Source organism: Mastomys coucha, unplaced genomic scaffold (assembly GCF_008632895.1).
Source record: "Mastomys coucha isolate ucsf_1 unplaced genomic scaffold, UCSF_Mcou_1 pScaffold18, whole genome shotgun sequence".
NCBI classification, from domain to species: Eukaryota; Metazoa; Chordata; class Mammalia; order Rodentia; family Muridae; genus Mastomys; species Mastomys coucha.
This window is the reverse complement of record NW_022196900.1, coordinates 19,991,354-20,004,042: the sequence shown is the minus strand read 5'-3', so window position 1 is coordinate 20,004,042 and position 12,689 is coordinate 19,991,354. Positions and strand designations below refer to the sequence as shown.

The following is a 12,689-nucleotide window of genomic DNA, read 5'->3' as shown; positions in this document are numbered from 1 at the left end:
CCCCCCCCACACGCCAGAAGAGTTAGGACGAAATTCAGACCTGGGTTTATCAGTGTTGGCACTATTGATATTTTGAGACAAGTATTGCTTTGTTTGAACAGTGAGGTTAAGTAGCATTTCTGTTATTCGCTATTAGCTGCCAGTCATAGTCCCAAGTTTGACAAAAAAAATATTATCTCCAAATGTTTTCTAGTGGACAAAATCACCTCCCATTGAGAAACATGGGCGACAATTATTTGGTATGTAAGGGAGGCTGACGTTTGTAAGCACAGATGTGCAGTGCCCTATCTGAGAGCATCTCTCAGTCCCAACAATGCTGCCACATACTAACACCAGTTTTTCTTCTATACTGAATGAGCTGATGATCACTGACACTTGACATTGAAGACCTTGAAGTTTGTAGTGAAGCAAATGAGCCTGACTGTATGGTTTTACTGCTTCTTCCCACTTCCTGTTAGGATTAGCTGCCTAACTTCCTATTAAGTTTTTACATGAGGAATACATAACAGGTGTTCAACAATTATTTGTTAATTTATATTCTTTTTTAAAAAGATTTATTTATGTATTCACCATTGCTCTCTTCAGACACACTAGAAGAGGGCATCAGACCCCATTGCAGATAGGTGTGAGCCACCATGTGGTTGCTGGGAATTGAACTCAGGACCTCTGGAAGAGCAGTCAGTGCTCTTAACCACTGAGTCATTTCTCCAGCCTGTTAATTTATATGCTTAAGTATAAGGTTGGCCCTATATTAAAAATATGATGGGATAAAAGCCAAGCTTGGTGACTTACATTTGTAATCCCAGCATTCATGTGGCCAAGGCACAAAGTTTGCTGTGAATTTGGAGCCAAATCAGGCTATATCATGACTTCTAGGCCATTCTGGGCCCCAGTGTAAGATATTGTCACAAAAACAAGTATGTGAAGGGATGAGAAACCGCTTTATACATTCTCTACATTTTTACTGAAGGAACTGCACTCAGCTTTTCATAAAATTATTTCTCCTAGAAATGGAATTATTAATGTAATATCATCTTTCCAAATGTGGCAGAGGGCCTCATCACCTCCACCCTTAAACATAACCGAGCAGTCAAGGATACCTCGAAAAGCACTAAGGTCTGAGAAGGAGAGAAAAAGAAATATATAGGTCTTCCATATTTGACAGATGTGATATAGGATACTTTGGGTATCTGAGGCATTTTTTATAACCTATGCTAGCTTAAGCTTCCAAGTTTAGGGACTTAGGAGATGGCTCAGCATTTGCTACTCTTGAATAGGGTTAGGATTCAGTTCCCAATACCCACAGGGCAGCTCACAACTGTAACTCCAGTTCCGGGGAATTGGATAATTTTTCTGGCCTCCTTTGCATGTATGTGGTGGACAGATATACCTGTAGGTAAAACACTCAAACACATAAACATAAGTAATGTTTTAAAAATTCCAAGTTTCACCGGGGACAATTCTTGCTATTTCTCAAAAATAATTTTTGATTTGTTTTGTTTTGTTTTGTTTTGTTTGGGGGCAGGGTTTCTCTGTGTAGCCCTGGCTGTCCTGGAACTCACTCTACAGACCAGGCTGGCTTCAAATTCAGAAATCCACCTGCCTCTGCCTCCCACGCACTGGGATTAAAGGTGTGTGCCACCACCACCTGGCTTGATTTTTAATGTGTATGAGTGTTTTGCACACATTTAAGTCTGTGTACTACATGCATGCTTGTTACCTGTGGAGATTGGAAGACTTTCATGCTTGTGGTCTGTTGGATTCCCTGGAAGTGGAGTTATAGAGGACTGTGAGTCACCATGTGGCTGCTGGGGGCAGAACTCAGGACCTCTGTAAAAACAACAAATTCTCTTAACCACTGAGCCATGTTTCTAGACCTCTGTTTATCTTTGAGATAGGGTCTTTGCAGCATAGCCCAGGCCAACCTTGAACTTGTAATCTTCCTCCCTCAGCTTCCTGAATGCTGGCATTACAGGTATGTCTCAGCATACTCAGCTAAATTTACAAGCCTAGCTGGTGGTGATGCACAGAGAAGCAGGCAGAGGCAAGCTATACAGTCCATTTCTGTCTTTCTTTTTTAAAAAAGAGTTTTTAAGTTACTTATTTCTTTCATATATGTGAGTATACTGTTGATCTCTTCAGACACACCAGCAGAGGGCATCGGATCTCACTACAGATGGTTGTGAGCCACCATGTGGTTGCTAGGAATTGAACTCAGGACCTCTGGAAGAGCAGTCAGTGTTCTTAACCTCTGAGCCATCTCTCCAGCCCTGAACAGTCCATTTCTATATATCCAGGACAGCCAAGCTACATAGAGAGAGAACCTGTCTAAATAAAAGAAGCAGGTACATAAATAATAAATAAATTACATGAATAAATAAATAAATAGTATATGTCTAGCAATTCATTTTATTTACTTTTTAAGCTGACTCACTTATTTTTAGAGATTTGTTTATTCATTTTATGTATATGAGTACACTATTGCTTTCGTCAGACACACCAGAAGAGGGCATCAGATCCCATTACCAATGGATGTGAGCCACCATGTGGTTGCTGGGAATTGAACTCAGGACCTCTGGAAGAGCAGTCAGTACTCTTAACCACTGAGCTATCTCTCCAATCCACTGACTCACTTTTTATTAGATATACAGTGGTACTATAATATTTTTGTATTCTAAATGACTAGATTTCCCAAAGGCGTTGTTAACCTCATGCAATATTAGTTATCTAATCAATTATTCTTTTGTATCTCTACAACTTATCTGTTGAAATCATAAGTCATTATTTCCTTGTTATACTTCCATAGTCTTATGACACTAATTTCCTCAGGGAATGATTGGTTTTTATGTAAAGGTGCTAATTCCCTGGTTACTTGACAGCTCTCACCAATTAGCATAGTTCCTTGCATATAATATGCGCTTAAAATAATTTACAAGGGCCAGGCAGACAGCTCAGTGAGTAAAGGCACTTGCTGCCAACCTGCTGACCTGAGTTCAATCCCTGGGACTCAGAGAATACAAGGAAAGAAAAGACTCTGGCCGGGTTGTCTGCTTGTCTCCACACAAGCGCCCACACACACGCCCATACATAGCACACACCAAATAAATAAATAAATGCAATCAAAATAGTTGATGAATGAATTTGTGGGTGAATGATGATACCTTACTGGATAGAAGGCCTGTGTACTATATCTATGTAATTTTGGGAAAATCTCCTAATTTCGCTAGGCAATAAAATGGGAGGCATTTTAGGGGACTATTACTCAAGGAAATGGTAAGTTGTAGTCTGCTTTTCCATTTGTCCCAAGGAAATAGTGACCCAATTATTTTATTTATCCCAGCCAATATGTTCCTGAGCTATGCTCTCAAGTTGAATGTATGGGTAAAATTTATAACCTAATCAGAATCTAAGCTTACATGAATTCTTCGATGCACATAAAAGGTACAGCATCGTGTGAGATGGCTTAGTCCAAAAACTGAGGAGTTGGCCATGTGAGAGAGGTCATCACGCCTACAAAGCTGAATGCCAGAAAAAACAAACAAAAAAAACCAAACTGCAATCACAGCTCTCTTTCAGCAGTAATTATTTACTTTAATAATGCTGAATATGGGGTTGGTGAGAAATAGCTCAGTGGTTAAGAGCAGTGACTACTCTTCCAGAGGTCCTAAGTTCAATTCCCAGCAACCACATGGTGGCTCACAACCATCTGTAATGGGATCTGATGCCCTCTTCTAGTGTGTCTGAAGACAGCAACAGTGTACTTATATACATAAAACAAGTAAATCTTTTTAAAAATGCTGAATATGTTGTACTAAAATATTTCTTCTTGGTCTACTAATGTAAAACAGTTCCTTCAGGATGATCAAAAGATAGTATAAAAAGCCACACCTATACATTAGTTCTCCAAGACAATAAATCACTTGTGTAACACATTTATGCAATGCCCTTCTCATTCCATATATCCAGATTTTCTGCACGATCTGGTTTGAGCTGATATGCAATTCTGTCTCAAGAAAAGTATTTGCCATATTCATGCCAGGCTCACTTAGTATGTGTGTGCTCTTGCTTGTGGAACATTTTATACACATTAATATCCAGGCAAGAACAGTGAAAACCTACATTTAACAGAAATGCAAAAATAAATTGTTACTTCAAAAGGATTTTGTAGAAGAAATGAATTAACTTTTTTTCTCAGTGATTACCTTGGGTAAGGCATAAAGAAAATTAAGGCATGGCAAGTGAACCATGATCTCAGGAAGACTGTGGTCTGAAGGATGAGGCAGACATGAGCAAAACAATTATTATTGTGTGTGTGTGTTTTTAAATAAAGCACTGTCGAACAGCTTTGAGAGGAGGAAAATCTGAGAAATGTTCAGAGAGTGGCCAGTGATTGAGAGTTCCATAGTGAATAGGGCTGCTGTATGCTAAGGATTTCAGACTGTGCTGTAGGTGATAAGCTCTAAGAGCTTCAGCACAGAGGTGAGACCCTCCATTAGTTATGTTGCGTCCACCTTTAATCCCAGCACTTGGGAGGCAGAGGCAGGCAAATTTGAGTTCGAGGCCAGCCTGGTCTACAGAGTGAGTTCCAGGACAGCCAGGACTATACAGAGAAACCATGTCTCACAAAAAAAAAACAAAAACAAAAACAAAAACAGAGAAACTTCAGTCAAGGATTTGTGATTGTCCTTCTTAGTATCATCAGGGTCTGATGCCAAGTATGTTTTTATTAAACATTAACCATTTTCATCACGGCCACATAGAATGCGAAGGAAACAGTGATCACAATGGAATTTCTCCTTTCCCTGCTCCCATGAAGAGTCTTGAGCTTAGTTTCCATTCGAGTATGTGTTTAAACTGGTTTTATTTACATTTAGATTTACAGTAACAATGGTGCAAAAATGACGAAGTAGAATTTACAGAGAAATATAATTGTTTAGGCTGGAGAGATGGTGCTGTGGTTAAACTGACTCAGCACCCATACCAGGCAGCTTACAACTAACTGCCTGCGACTCTAATTAGAGGATCATAGGATCTCTAGCCTCTAGTGGCACCTGCACTCACATGCATGCCTGCACACACACACACATACACACACACACACACACACACACACACACACATGCATACAAACACACTTAAAGGTAAAAGAAATAAAAGAAATTGCTAAAAAGTTTCAACCATGTAAAAATAATGGCTGAGTTACATCAGTTACAGTAGGGAAAAGAGTGGTTAAGGGAAGGTAAAATTTCCTGGAGCTAGATAAGTACAATAACCTGTAATCATTTATGAAATGTATAGAGAAAGTATACATAGCAGACTGGAAGCAAGCATTCTTTTTTGGATGGTGTGCAGCCTGATTGAGATGGATGCTAAAGTCAGACTACAGGGGTTTAAAATTCAGGATCATACTTTCTAGCTAAACTTGGGTAAGATACTTAAGCATTCAATGCCCACTTACAAACCAGTGCTCATCATATATTATATAGGACTGAAGTATGGCCAACTGTTTAGGATAAAACAAGTTCTACATAAAACTCAGCACTTAAAAGCTGTTTATTATTAGCATGGCAGAGATTGTTATATATTTCTCAACACCTGGTCTCTCTTCCTTATAGTAACAGAATCTTCCAACTATAACTGAGTATGTAAGTGTCTGGCATGAACACTGTATATTCTAGTTTTTATTACAACCACATGTAACCGGGTGTCTAAGGCCCAATCAGTGACACATAACCATTAGTGCCATGTGGTAGCTGTTGAGGACCTTCCATGAAAGACAACTGGACGTCTACCAACTTCTCAAATTTATAAGCATGAAATTATTAAAAGTTAGTGCAGATAGAGAGTAACAAGAACTGTCACTTCTCAAAACATGCTGACATTTATGAGCAAGTTCAGAAAAATTCTCTAAATTTATAGCCTAGAGAAACAAGCATACTAGGCTACACATTCAAGAATATCAATGGGAGCATAATCAGTAATAGTCCTGGAATCCAATAAATGTAGACGGCTGAGGCAGGAGAAGCAGAGGCTGAGGACAGCCTGGGCTACAGAGTAAAGCTTTATCCTAAGGGTGAGAGTAGTAGCAGAAAGAAAGAGGGAAAGCGGGGGTGGGGGGAGGGCAGGGGGAGAGAAAGGAGGAAGGGATAGGGGAGAGGAAGAGAAGAGGTAGGTTGGTTGGTCAGTTTTGGCTTTTGTCTTGAATGTTTCTGTCCAAGGCCAGTTGTTTTAGGATTTCACAGCAGGGAATGTGTGATTAATGTTTTCCCTTTCACTGCTGGAAGAGGAAGGGATGGACTAGGTTCCAACATCCTTCCTGAGGTCATGAGTCCAATTATCTAATTGTCTTCCATTAGAGCCCATTTCTAAGAGATTTTTGTCTAAAAGTGTTTGGGTGAACCAAGCCTTTTTTTTTTCTCTTTTTTTTAAAGATTTATTTGTTTATTATATGTAAGTACACTGTAGCTATCTTCAGCTATCCCAGAAGAGGGCATCAGATCTCATTATGGATGGCTATGTACCACCATGTGGTTGCTGGGATTTGAACCCATGACCTTCAGTAGAGCAGTCAGTGCTCTTAACCACTGAACCATCTCTCCAGCCCCAAACCAAGCCTTTAACACACAGGCTTTTGAAGGACAGTTTGGATCCCAACTATGGTACCAGTGGAAAAATAAAATGAGGTATATTTATAGAAATTATTCAGCAGTGAAAAATAAACCAACATTACGTATATTCAATAATATCCACTGCACAGAAGAATTAAGGGCTAAAGTAACACAAAATATAAAGATTTAAAAATAGAGCTGGTCAGTGGTGGTGCACGCCTTTAATCCCAACACTTGGGAGGCAAAAGACAGATAGATTTCTGAGTTCAAGGCCAGCTTGGTCTACAGAGTGAATTCCAGGACAGCCAGGGCTACACAGAGAAACCCTGTCTTGAAAAACCAAAAAAAAAAAAAAAAAAAAGGCAAACTATCATGACTTGGGCAGAACACCTCTATAGAAGAGCTGTAATTTCAAAAGGAAATTCAGGGCTTCTGAACTTTTTACAATGTCTTGTTCCTTAAGTAGAGCAGAGGTTTCATGGATGTTTCTTAACACATTTTTTAAATTATACACTGTATATCAATATCATATTTCACAATTTAAACTGCACACACACAAAGAAACATAGATCCTTTAGCCTATAGTTCATTCTTTCCTTTACCATGCAACCTTCTAAATACTGGCTCTCCAAGCCTATGAGAATAAAGTCCACAATAGATCTATCAGAGTAAGGAGACAGAAGAACATAAGTCACCAGAGGACTTGGTGGGAGGGCTGGGGGGAGGGCTGGGGGGAGGGAATGGACAGCCAGACAGAATTGTTGTATCAATCCTTAACTCCTTACCTTTGGACTTAAGTTACTTTGGAACGTCTTGTTATTTCTACAGCTAGATTTTACTTTAACTAATATACCTATCTAGGCATGACCTTAGTAGAGATAGTGAGACTCCAGTCTGATCCCTTCTCTTCCAGTGGTGAAATGAAGAACTTTGTCCCAATCACATGCTCCGTGATGTGATACTCTGCCTCACTACAGGACCAAGATTTTAAAAAAGACAGACAACCTACCCAACAGAAAAATTGTCTGATCTAATACATACAAACATGCAAATAGACAATTCATGTAAGAAAAAGTCCAAAGGAGGGCTGGTGAGATAGCTCAGTGGGCAAGAGCACCGAAGGTCATAAGTTCAAATCCCAGCAAGCACATGCTGGCTCACAACCACCTGTAATGGAATCTGACACCCTCTTCTGGTGGTCTGAAGACAGATTTCTATTCATTTATAATAATAAATAATTCTTTTAAAAAAAGAAAAACAAGAAGTCCAAAGGATTATAAACACCTAGAAAGTGTTTAATTATCAAATAAATATAAAGTACTTGATATGTTATATTGGCAAAATTTTCTAAAGAGTAATATATTCAGTACTGCTATGTATTATACTGCTGAATATTCAGAAAAAAATGACCCCTCTTGATATTGTTAATATAAATTGTTATAATTTTTTAAAAGGTAAAAAAGACATATCTATCAGTTTAAATGCTCTCATGACTTGAGACAGCAAATCAAAAGAAATTCCATAGAAATTATTCAAGAGCAAATATCCAAGAATCTCATTCAGGTAAAATCCTGGACACAATCATTAGCTGTGGCATATTGAATAAATAATGACAGATAGTTAGCATGAGATACCCTATTATTCAGCTGGGGTTTTTGTTTTGTTTATTTTTTCCAAGACAGGGTTTCCCTGTGTAGCCCTGGCTGTCCTGAAAGACACAGAGATTGGCCTACCTCTGCTTCCTGAGTGTTGGGATTAAATGCATGTGCCACCACTGCCTCAACTGTTTTTGTACTAGATGGATGGATGCTGACCTAGAAGGTTGTTCATGAATTATTGTCTAGTGATGAACATGAAGTACTCATTGTATATTTCTGACCAATTCAACTACCTGATAGGTTTGTAATGACATGCAAATTATCAAAAGACAGAATTTAGGTTTTTAAAAGTTATTTTGTGCATATAGGGAGGGTCATGCATGCCAGTGTGTAGGGGTCAAAGGACAACTTGTGGGAGTCAGGTCTCTCCTTCCACCTTGTGAATGCCAGAGTTTGAACTTGGATCATCAGCCTTAGTAGCAAGTCCCTTAACTTGCTAACCATCTCACTGGCCCTGGAACCCAGATTTTTAAATAGTGGTTACCTTATCTTAGAGTCAGGACAGAAGTGAAGGTTACTTCTGAACATATCTTTGGATGATTTTACTGGTTCTAGTGAGTCTGGATTACTTTTCTAATTATTGAAGTTATATAATTTTAGCTTTAATAAAATGTGTGGAAGAATCCAAACTAATGTACCCCATTGGCAGGTGGGTCACAACATTGTTGCTAAATCCATATTGCTAAAACACTGCACAAACCTGTTGGAAAATGGAATGAAGTAAGGGATTTAAGGCAATGAAGTGGCTTATCCCACTGAAGTTTCACAATAAGCGTTTCAGTATTAGCTAGAAAGGGGTATGAATTAATAAAACAAATGCACATTAGCTTCCCGCAATCTCCTGGGAAGAAGCTCAGTGCCAAGCTGTACCGTGAAAAAGAAAACAGAAGTTAGAAACACAAAGGAATAAGCTGTTCTTTATCAAGGGAGGTGTAGTTATTCTAAGTTAGAATGTGTGAGGGAGTGCCCATCAATCAAGATCTAAAATCCACACATTTTCATTCAAAGCCCTGCCTCACTTTTCCGCCACACCTCAAATGTTCTTTCTCCAGCACCGTTCAACCACCTGGTCACACACCTACATCCGCCCCCTCCCTTTTGCCCTCTGTGTTCTCTGAAGCCACTTGCTAGCTAAACCCTCTCAAAGTTACGTGTGAAAAGCCTCCCACCATGCATTGCTTCTGGGAACACTAGCTAACTAACACAGTAGTCAGATACAAATAAACCTAGTCTAGGCTCTTAGTGGCTTCCGGTTGACGACGCCTCCGTCGTACCTCACCCAGAGTCACAGCTCACTCCTAGCGTCATATCTCACACTCGCGTCATGCACGCAAGCACGCACGCACGCACGCACGCACGCATGCCTCACCCAGCCTACCACTGTGGTAAAAAGGCACGAACTCTGGGCGGAACAGACCGACTGCCCTAGACTCTCACAGCCTAGCAACTGAAGAACCCAGAGGGCGGAGTCTAGCCTGGCCAATGGGAACGTTGAGTTCAGCGCCAGCTAAGGTCACGTGTTCAGTGGGCGGGGAAATTGCCTCCTATTAAAGTCAAAGGCCGCGGGCTTTTTTTTTCTCTTCACCTCACCACAGGAGAAGCCGGTCAGAGGGAAGGAAGGCCTGTCTAGCAGAGGGTAAGGGAAGATTTGAGGAGGTTAAAGTAATAGCAGCGCAGAATTCTCTAGAAAGCAGATTTCTGAGAAAACGTGGTTTCTGTAGCCGAGGAGGGATGAAATCTCGAACCCAGGCTTCGGTCCACTGCTCATTAAGTAGGAGCCGGGAAAGGGAATTCGAACGGCTTGACGGGCCAGTGGGATTTCCACCTAACTAGCTGTCTAAGTTATGGGACAGTAACGAAAACGCGCCTGTACAATTTTACATGCTCCCCCTCCGCACCACCCCACCCCACGACCCCACCAGCCCTTGTAGGAAAAAAAAAAAAAAGGTTGTTATGTGATTTTTGTGAGGGAGTATGGAAGAGAAAATTCCAGAATGCTTTCACGTAATGGGTGAAGATGCAACTTAAAGATTCGTGCTCATCTTGGGTGTTAATATTGGTAAAACTAACTTCCCCTACTTTGTGTCCAAGAGCCTGACCAAAATACATAATTATTATGTATTTTGATCCATTATTCTGGTAGGAGGGAGCAGAGAGGAAACATAAAATCTTTTAGAAGTAGGTTTAGAAATAAACCAGGGAAATTGCTACAATTTAAAAGTTAATCTTTTAAAAAAATTGTCTCTGGCCAGTGTGGTGTTGTACACCTTTAATTCTAGCTCTCAAGAGGCCTACCATACTGAGACTTTATCGTGTTTGGCCTTTAAACATAAAGCCAATTTATCTTTTCATCCCATCCATCCACCAAACTAAGGTGGGTTCGGATACCTACTATTCAAGGCAATAGAGCTAGCAGATGAAATTCTGATAGGGAGTGTATATGGTATCTTAAGTAGTTCATAGCATGAATGTCAATTATCGAAGCCAATACAAAAGAAAAAAAAAAGCTTTCTTCAAAGTAGTTTGATGGGAGTGACTACTCTAAAGCTGGTAGAAATACGAGGCTTTACACGTAAGGATGGAAAATTGAATATAAATGCTAACCATAAATTGAGTTGTAGACTGAGTAGAATTGTGCCTGCTTTTAGTCTGTAAACTTACTTCTAGGAAAGTTATGCAACCATAATTTTCTGAGAAAATGTAATTTTAAGACAGGAAAATTTGGGACTACAGCTATGGCTCAGTTGTTAAAGTGCTGCCTGCTTTTTCAGAGGATCCAGGTTTGATTCCCAGCACCCAAATGGCAGTTCTCAGCATTGGTAACCCCGGGAAATCCAGAGGTACCAGGCACACACATGGTACACACACACAGAGGCAGAACACTTATACATAAATAGATTTTTGAAAAAGACGTGAAAATTCTAGAATTCATTTGCTTCAAAGACCAATGTGTGGAAAGGCACAGAGGTATAATGATTATAAATATTCTCAGTCATCAGTGAAAGAATGTCACATTGACATTAAGAGTGGGTACAGTACACAGCTGGCACCACACTTATGGGTACTTAAGACTGTCAATATCAAAACTAATCTGGGGTGTGCATTTACTCAGTTTAAAGACTAATATCTAAAAATTTCTGTTAGTAATCAAAATAATTGTGTTGTGGATTATTTTAGAAGTTTATTTGCTTTTAAAACTTCAGCAAGTTGAAGGTTGTTCACTTTGGGTACCTGACCGTAGGCCTGAGGGTCTGAGTTTGATCCCTAGGACCTTCAGAGTAGGAGAGAACAGAATTCCACATATTGTTCATTCACACACACACACACACACAGAGAGAGAGAGAGAGAGAGAGAGAGAGAGAGAGGGAGAGAGGAGAGAGAGAGAATAAATAATAGAGATGCAACAAAAGTTTTACAAAATGATAACTGAAAATGGGTAGACTATAGCCCTCTCCTGTGGATAACACCTTCAGGTCTTCTTTTTCTGTTGTGTTTTTGCTTTGTTTTGTTTTGGTTTTGAGGACAGGATTTTTCTCCATAGACCTGGTTGTCCTGGAACTCACGCTGTAAATCAGGCTAGCCTCCAACTCAGGGCTCCACTTGCCACTGCCTCCAGAGTGCTGGGATTAGAGGCCTGTGCCACCACCGTCTAGACTATATCTCAGGTCTTCAGACTTCAGTATACCACATTATATAAGACAAAGGGTAAGCCACAAACAAATGAAATGATAATAGCACTAGGCAAAAACCATTTCTATTAAGATATTTATTAAATTTAATAAAACTATTAATATGCTTTATGTAAAAATATCTGACATCTGAATTCCTTGAGACATTTTGGTTCTTTTTTGCAGGGGTAGGGATTGAGCCCACAGCCTTGGGCATGCTGGTCAAATCCTTTATCAATGAACCTTCTCAGCATCCCGTAGACTTTATTTATTTAGAGAGCACCTCACCACACGACGTAGCCCAAACTGGCCTTGAATTCTAAATCTACCCAAGTGCGGGGATTAAAGACGTGCGCCACCACCACCAGGCCTGCCTCCTCATTCTTAGTGCTTTGGTTGAAAGCATGAATCACAACATCCCACTCTTTCCAGACATTTCTAATGGCAAAAATACTAAGAACTACTTGATATACTTAATAACTTCTAAGCTATAGTTCTCTGACTTTAATATGAGAACCATCTTGGCCTAATTTGTTGTTCTAATTACTTATTGTTTTATTAAGTAGCTCTGTTGATTTTCAGTAGTCTATTGGCCTGGTTGCTGTATCATACAATAATAATTTTATTCCGAATGAGTTAGCTATTAGAAAATTCTAACTCCAGGCCCTTGATTTTCTAAGTAAGAGAATGGATATAATTTTCAAAATCCAGCTGTTTCTTTTTTAAAATAGGTTTTAAGAACTTTAAATGCACCA

General features: G+C 39.6%; 1 protein-coding gene across 3 annotated transcripts in view; it reads left to right on the top strand.

Annotated features, from left to right (window-relative positions):
* Positions 1-9,672: 9,672 nt before the first annotated feature.
* The window catches only part of Shoc1 (shortage in chiasmata 1), an 87,745-nt gene continuing 84,728 nt past the window's right edge, over positions 9,673-12,689 (top strand). For all 3 annotated transcript variants that reach the window (XM_031377531.1, XM_031377530.1, XM_031377529.1), the window contains exon 1: positions 9,673-9,902. The gene's annotated coding sequence lies outside the window, so the exon portion shown is untranslated. The remainder of the gene's footprint in view (positions 9,903-12,689) is intronic.